The sequence below is a fragment of the Herpailurus yagouaroundi genome, unplaced genomic scaffold (genome assembly GCF_014898765.1).
Source record: "Herpailurus yagouaroundi ecotype Mexico unplaced genomic scaffold, PumYag 208, whole genome shotgun sequence".
NCBI lineage: Eukaryota > Metazoa > Chordata > Mammalia > Carnivora > Felidae > Herpailurus > Herpailurus yagouaroundi.
This window is the reverse complement of record NW_024412439.1, coordinates 11,713,013-11,725,527: the sequence shown is the minus strand read 5'-3', so window position 1 is coordinate 11,725,527 and position 12,515 is coordinate 11,713,013.

Here is a 12,515-nt window from a genome sequence, read left to right as displayed (position 1 = left end):
CTTCCTCCCAGAAGAGGGAGAAACTCAGCTTGTGTCTGTTCTCACCCACACCCTCAATGGGGGCAGGAGGCGGCGCCGTGGATAGCCAGCCCGCCTGCCACCCACCCCGCAAGCCCCCACACGCGACAGAGGACCTCCAGATACGGGGCTGGTAAGCACTGGAGAGCCTGCCCCCCTCCCCCGTCCCACCGGGACCACCGGACATGCCGGCCAAGTCAGGGACGGACGCGGGTTGGCTGAAGAGGCCCAGTCCCGGCTTTCTCAGATCTGGGCGGGATTCTGTGCCAGTGAGCGTGAACAACCCGGATGGCTTGTCCTGGGGTTGGGACGCTCGGGGCTCAAACGGGGACAGTCTCAGGAAAGCCCGGGTGGTCTGTCACCCTAACTTCTAGCTCAGCATCGACAGAGCTGGGCGGCCGGGGTGGGGGGGGGGGGGCCTTTGCTACCAGAGTCCTGCCAGGTTCGCGGGCGGTCAGCACTTGGAGGTGGGGTCGGCCCCGGGTCCCCCACGCCGGGACGGCAACTCCTGGTCACCCTTCCCCTCCTGAAGCTGAGACGGATGAGTCCTCCGGGTGGTTCCCAGCTCACGGCCGGAGCTCCATGCAAAAAGCGCCTGTTTTCTCGCAGCTGAGTAAGACTATCGCAGGCAGAGCTCGAATTCTCTCCAGGTTTTATTGGGTTTAAAAATGACACCATTTGCAAAATGCTGGTCGTCTGTGTGAGCGACACACGCATGCCAGGATATGGAGATGACGGCTGGAGCGTCGCCTCGACTATCGCGGGTGAGAGAACACGGGTGTGCGGAGGATTGGCCGTGACCCTGAGCGGGCGAGAGACCCCGCCACGACGGTCTGCAGACTGTGGTGCCCACGCCAGCAACAGTAACGAGCCGTGGACGCGACCGGCCGCCTCCCTCCCTCCCTGGCTCCTGGCGGGAAGGGGTGGATCTTCCCAGGGTCTCCCAGAGGCAGGCGCTGACGATGCAGGTGTCCTGGCCACTGGTCCCGCGTGGCCACTGCCATGGCCCAGGCTCACAAGAGGCTTCCGGAACTTTGCACGCCGCAGGGAGAGGTCGGAAGGGACACTGGGTTATAGAGCCCAAGCTTGGGTCTTAGCATCAGCCCCCCGGACCTCGTCCCCCCGCCTCACCCCACGCCCCTCGGATCCGGTGCACTGAGGTCACCGTGTTGCCGCCTACCCTGTGGTGACCGTGACAGGCGGGGACGGGCAGAGGACGCTGGAGCCACGGGGCGAAATGACCTCGAGAAACGGGGTCTTCGTGCCATTTCCAAGCATCATCCCACTGCTACTGGTTAGTTCCAAAAGGAAAACGTACTTGGGCAAAGGAGGGGCCGGGGGGCTCCCCTTCAGCAAGCGGACGGGCTTCTCGCACACTTAGCGCAAGCCGACCACACGTATCTCCGGGGAAATACACAACAGGGTGTATGTGGCAGCCTTGCCCGGACGTTAGCGTGGATCGAATCGCGAGGAGAAAATTAGCATCTCTGATGGCGTGGGCTCTTCAAAATTGGCAAACAGAAGGACAGACAGGCAGACCTCTGTGTCTGTCTGTCCATCTATCCTCGTATCCACCCGTCTATCCATCCGTCTATCATCATTACATTTATCTTTCATCTATCTATCTATCATCTTTCTCTCTTTTTAAGGCAGAAGACTATTTTGGGATAAAGGAGACTAAGGAGAATTAACGGCCAAATGCAACGTGAGATCCTTGCTGGATCCTAGATTTTTTTTTTTTTTTTTTTTTTTTTGAAGTAAAAGAGTGTAAAGGACATCGCAGGGGACGCGGTCCCTCTGCCTGTCCTCATTCTCCTGGTCCCTCCTGTTTCCCCGAGCCGGGTGTGTGACGAGCCGTCTCCTCGGACCTCCCGGGGCAGCCCCCGGGCTTCCCCGGTCCCCCAGGACGGGCTGCCCTCACACAAGCTGGAAACGAGGCTGGCACTGTCCCCGGCGTCCCCCACGGCCACGGGATCGTGCTGCAGGCAGACAGACCCCTTTTCAGCGTCAAACACGAGTTCCTCCTATCGACTTTTCCTGCTGCTGGGACTTTGTTTCCCAAACACCTGCCCTCAGGCCGCTCTGGGGGGCTCAAGCTCCTTAGACGGGAGGACGCGGCCGAGGCAGGAGGGGCCGGCACAGGGCAGCAAGCGCGTGGCTCAGCGCACAGTGCGCGGCAGGTAGACCCCGGGGCGCGCTGGCCGCGGAAATGAGCTGTTTCAATTTCTCTATCTCTGCGATTATTTCTATGTGCTCACTTTATCTTTGGGGGTTTCTCCTACTCCCTCATTTCTCTTTTAACATATTTGCCTTTTCTCTGCCTTTTTTTTTTTATTTGCCTAATTAGATTAGCTGGTGGTTTACTTATTTTATGGTTTTTTGCCCCCAAAGCAGCAGCTCGCGTATTTACTTATCGGTTCCGCTCTTGTTAACGCATCCATTTCTGTCCTTGTCTCCAACCGCTCCTTCTTGTTTTTCTTAAGCTTATTTTGTTTTCCTCGGTGGCTTTTCTCCCCCCTAACATTTGGAGCTGAGCCCTTCGTTTGTTTATTTTCATTCCTGAAACGGAATAATGTTGGTATTTAAGAGCACGCCTCTGGTCCTGAGCACGGCTCTCCCCGGGGCCTGTGGGGATCGAGTCCTAGCATTTGCACTGACGTTTCCTCTTGTGAAATACTCTGCAATCTTGCTTTGAATTTCTTGACAGTGAGAATGCAGCGGGGGGTGGGGGGGGCTGCCTGTTTTTCCATGATCGGGTTTTGTCGCGGATGTATTTTATCGTCCTGATTCCACGAGGTTAACGAATTATGAGAAGGGAGATTTCTTCTGGGTCATTTCTACCCTTTGGCGTTTCCAGGCTTCTATGTGACCTATCGTCCTGTGTGTCCAACTCGACGTCTGTTCCAGCCGGCACGTCCCAGCCGGGAGACCAAGTGACCCGTTACTGCTGTGTCTCTCCCGGTTCCACCGCTCCTTTCTGTCGCTTTTCCTTCATGAATCGTGTCGTCACGTTTTGACTTAAACACGTATGACGGGCGCCTGGGTGGCTCGGTCGGTTAAGCGTCCGACTTCGGCTCAGGTCATGATCTCGCGGTTCGTGGGTTCGAGCCCCGCGTCGGGCTCTGTGCTGACGGCTGGGAGCCTGGAACCTGCTTCGGACTCTGCGTCTCCCTCTCTCTCTCTTCCCCTTCCCCACTTGTGCTTTGTCTCGCTCTCTCAAAGATAAATGAACATTAAAAAAAAAAAAAGACGGACCACGGGGGCTTGTAACCTTACCTGCAGGAAGGCTCGGCCTGGCATCTCATGTCTTGCTTCCCGCCTCACGTGGAACGATGTTGAAGCCGGGATGTTGCTTTACGTCCTGTTTTATTTTTATGCCTCCTGCGTGTCTGCATTTAAAAGCGTTTGGTTATGTAGCCTGATTTTTTTCTTTTTCTTTTTTTCAATTTTCCCCTCAGTGTTGTCCTTCTGATAACGTGAAACGTGTAGAAGTTGTTTCTATTTCGCGGTCACGGTCACCGTGGGAACCACCGTCCATGCACTGCGCCGGCCGCTGGTCCTCCGGCGGCTCTTCTCCGGCGTCCAGGTGGCGCCCGACCTCACGCAGCCCCACCCGACGGCGCCCGGCCACCGAGGCCGACACGGGACATCAGGACACCTGGCAGCAGCCACACACGCATGTCCCACGTGGCACACCGTGGACTCTTGAGTGGCAGGGCTTGGTGGGTAACGTCCGGTGGGTCCTCTCCCCAGACAGAATGTCCTGGAAGGCACTTGAGTCCGCTCAGGACGCCGTGGCAGAGCCCTCGGGCCGCGGCTTGGACCACAGACACTTTCCCACGTTGCGGAGGCCAGAGGCCCGCGATCAGGGAGGCTGCGGGTCCGGTTCCTCCTGAGGCCTCCTCCCCGTGTGCCGTGTTCCCGTCCGTCCGTCCGTCTGTGTCCTCGTTCCCTCTCCCTGTGAGGACATCAGCCACGGGCTAGGGCTCATCCGTATGACCTCTCTGAGCCCATTACGTCTGGAAAGGGCCTGTCTCCAAACGCGGTCCTCCTCTGCTGGGACCAGCCCCTCCGGACTCCGGGGACGTGGACACTGCTTCTCCCACTGCCGCCCCCCTGAGCCGAAGGCTCCACGTGCTCGATGATGCGTCTTTCTGTCTGTCCTCCTCTCCTGCTTCCTGGGACCGAAGCCCCCCGTACATCATGTCCCACGTGTTTCCTGTGCTTCTGGCAAAGACCACATTTATACCTAAAGTTGTCACCTGGGGGCACCTGGGGGTCTCCACCTGAGCAGTGACTGTGAGCTGCTCCTCCTCCCCTCCCCCACCTCGTCTTGCAGCCCTGTCCCCGTCCCACCACCGTATGGCTGCTGACACTTGTAGCCACAGCGTGTGGCCCGCCTTGGAGGGGAGGAGACCTGCTTGCTCCCCCATCCCCCCTGCTACGCTCCCTGCCCCGTGCAGAGGATCCGAACTCCGGGATCAATCCCGCGTGCCCGTCGCCTGTGACACCTGCTGTATGCACGGCGGCCACGGTTCTCCCATGCTTCAGGCTCGGCCGCCGGAAGAATAGAAACGTGGCTTCCCCGTCCACTTTGTCGTGGCCACTCTCACAAGCCACCTGCCTCCAGCCGAACCCGTGGAACTCACACTCAATCTCGGAGTTACTATCATGTAAACAGAGTCGTCTCCTGCCCGTGTCTGCGGTGACGGCTTAGCAGGGAATAAGACCCTTCCCCGGCGACGCCGGGGACGCGCGTGACATCAGCAGACGTCCTGCAGCGGGACGGCCCCCACCCCCCACCGTGGACAGCATGACCTCCCCTCCCCCGTTGCTCACGGGCTCGCTCTGGGCCATCGGGTACGAGCAGGAGAGCTGCGAGCCGCTGCGTGTCCCCTGTTCTCTCGCTCCCGCGGGAGCGGGACGGAGCACGTGGATGAGGCCCCCACAAGCCCAGAGCTGCACAGCCAAACATCGCCGTGGAAGCTCCAGAGGTCTGGTCGTCTCGGGGCGACAAATGGCCTGGGCCCGTGGGGTTCTGTGAGCACGGAGCCGACTTTCTCCTTTAGCGGAGATTTGGCGCTTTTGGCCTCAATTCCCTCCAGGGAACTTTTCTTTCATCTGTAACGCGCGCGTTCCTCTAACGCGCCTTTCCAAGCCTTTGTTTTGCGCACGTTTTCCTCTGTGGACGTGGACGGTGTTTTCACTGTTAAACGTCTCTGAAGAAACAAATCAAGAGCAAACAACAAGGAAATCGGCTGCGTCATAATAAAAGGCGCATCTCCTTGCGTGTTTTTACCTACTGTTTGCAAAGGTCTCTATTTGATCCTTTTTTCCCATTCTGTGCTATGCTTTTTCTCTAAGCCTCTCAAATATTTCTCTCCCATTTTATTCTATTTGAGTTTCTGCAAAAAAAAAAAAAGTCCTCCACGTCTACTTTTCGGCAGTTTCTGCCTTTATTGCCGATTCTGATTTGACGTTCGTCCATAATGATAAACATAACGATCCGGGCAAAGCTACAGTTACGAATTTCCCGGGAACTGTTGTAAGTGCTTCTACAGACGTTTATTATGGGATCCTCAGCCTCACGTCTCTTTTATGACGCGGGCGCAGTTGCAGATGGGGCGCTCTGCAGATGGGGAATGTGAGCACAGAGAGGGGAAGTCACCTGCTGAAGGTCACACAGCTAGTGAGCGGCACACGTGACAGGCCTCCCCCCTCCTCCAGCCCTTCCCTCACCCCTCCCTCCACAGTATTTCCCCTTCTTCTTTTCCATTTTCCTCCCGCCATCTGGCGTCCAATCGAAGCCTGGCCGCTTGCCTGTTTCTCTCCCTCCGGCTTTCCTGTGCAGGGCACCTGCTCTGTGGCTCCGCCCCCCCCCCCCCCCCTCCCTGGGCCCCCCCCCCCCGCCCCCCCCCCCCCGGGGCCCCGCCCCCCCGGCCCTCCCTCTCGGTGGCCCCGCCCCCACGGCCCTCCTCCGTGGCCCCGCCCCCAGGCCCTCCCTCTCCGCGGCCCCGCCCCCACGGCCCTCCCTCTCCGCGGCCCCGCCCCCACGGCCCTTGGTCCACCTCCAGGTAGTCCTTCTTCCTGGTCCTGCAGGTGCCCCGCAAGGATGCTGGTTTCCTGCGGTTCTTTCTGCTCCCGCGGCCCAGCGCGTAGTCCCTGCTCGGCCGACCGAGTGCGAAAGGTCACAGGGTGCGGCCCGTCTACACGGGCTGTGTCCACGTCCCTGCTCGTCCCCTCCCTGCCATCGCCCGGGGAACAGGAAGCCCCCTCGACCCCAAGAGAAACCGCCCCACACCCCTGGCGGCACCTAGCGTGTTGCACGTTGGTTTTGACTTTGACATCTGGTGATGTATTCTTTTTTTTAATGTTTATTTATTTATTTTTGAGAGACAGAGCGTGAGCGGGGGAGGCGCAGAGAGAGAGAGGGAGGCACAGAATCAGAAGCAGGCTCCGGGCTCCGAGCCATCGGCACAGAGCCCGACGCGGGGCCCGAACTCACGAGCCATGGGATCATGACCTGAGTCGAAGTTGGACTCTTAACCGACTGAGCCCCCAGGCGTCCCTGGTGATTTAGTCTTTCTTTCTCTCAGCTCTTCGGGGCTGCTCGCTGCCATTTGACTCTTGCCTATTGTCAGGGAGCGATCCTCCCTGACCCTTTGGGCCTCGGACGGAGGTGCCTCCGCCCCGTAACCAGGATTTAGGAGGCCACCCGCCCTCATCCCTCGAGGTCCTGAACTGTGATCCCTCCTCTGCCAGACTGTCCCCAAGATTCAGAGCCGCGTTTCCCGCCACCCCCCTGTCCCCCCAGTGCTGTGCTGTGTCGTCGAGGGCTACGGGCCTCAAAGATAAAACCCCTTTTCTTCAGCTTTAGCCCAAAGCCCCATCCACCCGGTCTCGGGGCAGGAGGAGGACTTGGCTCTCTGATCCCAGAAGGGCAAAGACTGGGGACAAAACACCACCGTCCACACGGAGTGAGGCCGCTGCTCCCGAGTGAGGGCTGTCCACACACCGAGGCCGCACGAGCCGGGACACGTTTGGGAGCTGTCCCCTCTGCCGGGAAGGCTCCACGTAAAGCACGGTGGCACATTAAGGCTCCAAAGACGGGTCGGAGGTACAGTGACGTGGACACGGGGTCCCTTGGGCTGGGGAGAGAAGGGCACTGGCCACCGCTGGTGGGAAGGCAGCAGGTGCTGGGCCGGGCCTGACTTCCCGTCCCCGATGCAGAGCGGGGGCCGCCGGCCCAGGGTCACCTCGTTCTTCTCTCGCTTCCTCCCCTGCCATCCGTCTCCACCCTCTGTGCGAAATCCCACGGCGTGAGAGCTACGCGGCGTCACGCCCGTGGCGGAGGGGGTCGGCGTGGCTGCATTTCCAGGCCGTGAGATGGGAGGGAGGGCGGGTGGGAGACCCAGCCAGCCGAGTCAGCTCTCAACTGCTCCTTTCTGGGAAGGCCCCGGGCGCAGCCACCCCCGGCTGACTCTCCGTCTCGTCTCCGGGCGGATGGAAACACCAATGCGACCTCATCCGAGAGCCCTGTGAAGGTTAACGGGACACCTGGGGTTCTGGGAGGCGGCAGACTTAGGTCTGTAGACACCTAGGAGTGCTAGGGACATGAACACAAAATAGTCACTCAAACCACAGGACCCACAGGGAAGGAAAACTCCCGGGAGCAAAGTAGGGACGGTGTGACCTCCACGTCCAGCAGTCCTGGGGGCGCCCGTTCGGCACAAGCGTGCGCGAGGATGGTTCGTCGCCCGTTGTCCCAACAGCCCGTCATCTAGCGCACAAGCCGTGTCGTGTTCCGGTGATGGGCCGTCCCAGACAACTACAAAAAGAAGCTCCGTTCGTCTACGACAACACGGCTGAAGCGTACGGGCACACGAGGGGGGAAGGAGCACGACAGCACGGAGGGCGTGCACCCCGAGGCCCCACGGAAAGCTCAGGCACAGATAAAAACAGCCCTTCTGTCTGAAAGCGGGGCGACGGGACCGCAACCCCAGCGCAGCTGCCAAAACCCGCAGAACGTCGTGTCGCGAGGAACGAGCACGAGCGCATGCAGAAGTTTCCACAACCCAGGAGAGTGCAGAGCGTGACGCGCGGTCCAATCGCGTTACAAACGCACCTTGAACGGAAGGGGGTGGGGTGGGGGGGGGCTCGCGAAAGAAATTGTGGGGGACCGTGGTTTGGCTGAAACCTGCGAGGCTGAAGACAGAGAATCGTACGCAGCGAACATCACCCGGGCTTGATCCTCCCTGGGCACAGAGGGCCAACTGCCATGTAAGCACGCGCATCCCAGGCTCGAACGCGCATGTTGATACACGGCGGATCATGAGGCCAGGTCCCTCCCCGCCAGCCAAAGTCACGGCTAAGCAAGGCAGCGGGGCTGGCGTGAGTACGGGACGTGGCGTTAGAGTCCCACGGTGTGGGAATTCGTGCTTTGTGGCACCGACGTGCAGGTGGACGCAGATGTGACCGAGGTGCGTGTGCACGGACGGGCACACGCTCGCACGCTCCCTAGCCCTGCCCGCTGAGAGGACGCGAAGCACCCGGACTGTGGCCTCCCATCATGGTTCCCGAGTGAAAGGAGCCGGGCTCCTCAGGGAAGTGGCTGATTCTACAAGATGAGCCGAGGGCCCTTGGAGTGCCAGAGAGCAAGCCCGCGGGGACGCGTCAAGGGGACTTGGGGGCAACATGCAGGACCTCTTAAGGCACCACGGTTAAGTAGCATAGTACTGGGCTAAAATCCAAAGTATTAGGGGCGCCTGGGCGGCTCAGTCAGCTCAGGGCACGATCTCTCCGTTCGTGGGTTCGAGCCCCGCGTCGGGCTCCGTGCGGACAGCTCAGAGCCTGGAGTCTGCTTTGGATTCTGTGTCCCCTCCTCTCTCTGCCCCTCCCTCACCTGTGTTCTGTCTCTCTCTCAAAAATGAACAAACATTAAAAGAAAGAAAGAAAGAAAAAGAAATTATTCTGTTTCCTGCGCGGATGGGAATAGGACGCCAGGTGCCGAGCCCACAGAACTTTACAGCACAAAGACCAAAGTTCAACGTGCACAAACGTGAAAGAAAGAAAACGCTGAGGCCAGGGGATTCTGGGATGGAGTGCAAAGGAATCCAGCCACCCCGCAAAGGTATGAAACAACCTCACGAAAGGAGGTCGAGCTGAACCACCTGGAAATGAATGGCACCTGTGACATCAAGGGCGCGAGGGGGCGTAGGTTAGCCCTCTGTTGGCAAAGTTCCTCCCCATGGGACGTCCACGCGGGTCAGGCGATTCTAGACTAGAACGGGAAATGCGTATGATGAGCTGGGGCATCTTGTGGTGCTGGGAGCACGGAACGTCTTCCAAATTCCCAGGAAAGGGCCCTGAGCTGACCACGCCATCCGGGACCGCAGGCACCGTGGGAAAGACTGTGGCTGGTGCAGGTGGAACTGGGGGCTCATCAGCCGTCGCCACGGTGACGGTGTGGCGGTCGCGCCAATGGCTGCCACGCACGACGGGGATTAGAACAAAGCGCGGGCTGACCGCCCGATCCGTGGCCACCCCCCGATCCGTGGCCACCGCCCCACGGTGATGGCGACCGTCCGTGACGGGACCCTGATCCCCTAGGTCGGCGGCGTTTTCTCCGACACCCACAATTGTGTCTTCTTTGTATTCTTGGGGTTTTGACATCAAGCCTGAATAAACCACATCCCGATTCACAAGAACGCCCTGGCACCCCTCTGTTGACACAGCCGTCTCGGGTGCCGGTGGGACGTTGGGGACCCCAAGGGCTTACGGGCAGAGGCGGGATTCCTACCTCGAGCCCCACACTGTGCCCCCTGCACACTCAGGGCAGTAGGAGAGAGCAGGGCAAAGCCGTACGCGAGGTTTGTGACCAGGGCCCCGCGTGCCGGACGAGGACGAAGGGACCGTCTTCACGCATCACAGACCCAAACTTCCGGAGATCACTGATCACCCCCGTCACTCTTCCGTCCGCCGTACCCCCACCCCAGAAAGCGGGGCCGCTCCGTCTTTCCCGCTGCTAAAGGAACCTCACAAGGAAAGAGAAGGGGCAATGTCCGACATCTTAAGGCTGGAAGTTGGAAACCTTTTATTACTGAGGATTCTGCTTTAATCATTAGCAGGTAATGAATTATTCTCAGCTTTCAATGCCTCGGTAACGGTCTCTCTGAAGAATCTCGTTAAACGTTGCTGGATACTTTTGATCGTTATTAACAAAAGTGGTAACTGGGAATCATCTTGTGTACTCAGCTGAGGCCGCCAACCTGAAGTGTCGCGATAGATGATCAATGACAGCGGAAACCTGCCGGGGAAAACACCTGGGGCGTCTCATCTGGCAGCTTCCCGGGAGGCCCTCCGTGGCCGGGGAAAGGTCTGCCACCAGGAGCCAGTCTGTCTGTGTGACCGGTACGTGCGCTCCCGCCTCGCCCCTTCCTGGCCGTGGCCCTGGGGGCTCGTCCCGTCCCCAGGCATCCACGTTCTCATCTGCGCTGCTCTAACAACTCATGAGGGAGTGAACTTCGAGGCTGAGACAGAAAACGCTCACGAGATGCCGCGTTCTGTTATGATCAGCCGAGACATATGCGCTCCGATATTTCTATTCAAAACTCAGAATCGCGGAACTTTATTCGGAGGCTCCGATGCTAGCTGGCGTGATTTCGGGGCAGCCGCGTGAATGAGGATTCCTCTGTGTTACTACGTGTTAGTATCCGTGACGAACACGGATGCTCTTTCTGAATGCCAGACGCTACGCGAAGACCTTTACCGCGAGTGACCTCACCGGAGGCTGTGGCGATTCTTGGATAACTATTTGTGCCCCCCAGGTTGCGGCTGGGGGAAGCAAGACCAGAGGGGTGGCTCCACGCGTCCAAAGCCACACAGGTGAGAGGCAGTGGAGCTGGGATTCAAACCCGTGCACCTGCAGAGTGCCCCACCCCCTTCTCCCGTTTATTTCAACCTCTTGGGGCTCAAAGTAACCCTCGCGAGAGCAGGGAACTGATGGTCTTGGAATCCACTCTATCCGATCCCCCCAAGGAGAATCCAAGTCCAGTGCTCTCCTCACCAGCCGGCCTCTAAATCTCAAGATCGAGGGCGGATTGCATTTTGTTTTTTTCTAATGTTTTTAATGTTTATTTATTTATTTTTGAGAGAGAGAGAGCCAGGGGAGGAGGGGCAGAGAGAGAGGGAGACACAGAATCTGAAGCAGGTGACGCTCAGCCGCAGCTGGGTCGTGGGCACAAGCCCCTCGTCCCCCCACAGGTGTTTCTTTCCGGAAGCAGAAGCCGTGAGCTCTTGGGAGAAGTGAGAGACCTCCCTCCTGCCCCCAAGGCTGGAGCACAGACCCGCCGCTCACCGGTGGGGGGAGTGGGAGCCAGGCCACCTGATCGTCAGGAGGCTTTCGCATCTGCCCTTGGGGCAGGACCAGGGGCGGGAGACCCTCTCGGGCCCAGGCTCTTGGTCTGACACAAGGCACAGGTGTGCCCCTGCTGGGGGAGGAAGGGGCCCGTGCTGCCCCTACACACCAGACTGCACTTGGTTGCCCAGGAGGGGAGGGGCAGGACTGGTGACAAAGTCCGAGGCTGGTCTGAGGCTGGGCTGCAGAAGGTCTGCCCAAGACTGGAGAAGGGCGGGAAGTGAGAAAGCCCGTGTGCCGTCACGAGCCTCCGCGGAGTAGAGCAGCACCGGGCTCTGGAGTCGGCGTGAGGGCACAGAGAAAGCGCGTTCTGGGGCGCGGGTACCGCGGAAAGCTGAGGCTGAGGCGGGCGGACCGAACGCGTCTCCCTGGCGCCCCGGGCCCGACACTTGGCACAAGAGAGGTCACCTCGGGGCGGCCTGAGGCTTGCGGCGCTCTGGACGGGAACGGAGGGAGGGCGGCAGAAACGCTGGCCCAGCTCCCTCCCTCCCCGCGTGGACTCAGCCCCTAAAACCCGAGATTCCGACCGAGGAAGAGGACTGCCCGCTTCCAGGAGTAAAGTCACTGCCCTCAGCCTCCGCTCCTCTTCTACACACAGCGTCTGACGGTCCATAAAAATTGTGAGACACTCACACAAAAGAGAGAATAGACAGTCCATTATCAAGGGACAAAATAATCACCTGAACCAGACTCCAAGATAACTCTGACTTGGATATTTCAGCCCGGGACTTTCGGATAAGTGTGACTGATACAATAAATACGACTAATGTAACAAGTGTAGTAAGTATATATATTGTACGCATATATAAGTATAATATAGTATAAGTAATGTCAAAAATATAACAAAGCATCTGTGGGGAAAGGCGGCGAGGGTACATACACTGGCAGAATTTCTTTAGAGAAATGGAAAACTGCTTTTTTTTTTAAATTTTTTTTTCAACGTTTATTTATTTTTGGGACAGAGAGAGACAGAGCATGAACAGGGGAGGGGCAGAGAGAGAGAGGGAGACACAGAATCGGAAACAGGCTCCAGGCTCTGAGCCATCAGCCCAGAGCCCGACGCGGGGCTCGAACTCACGGA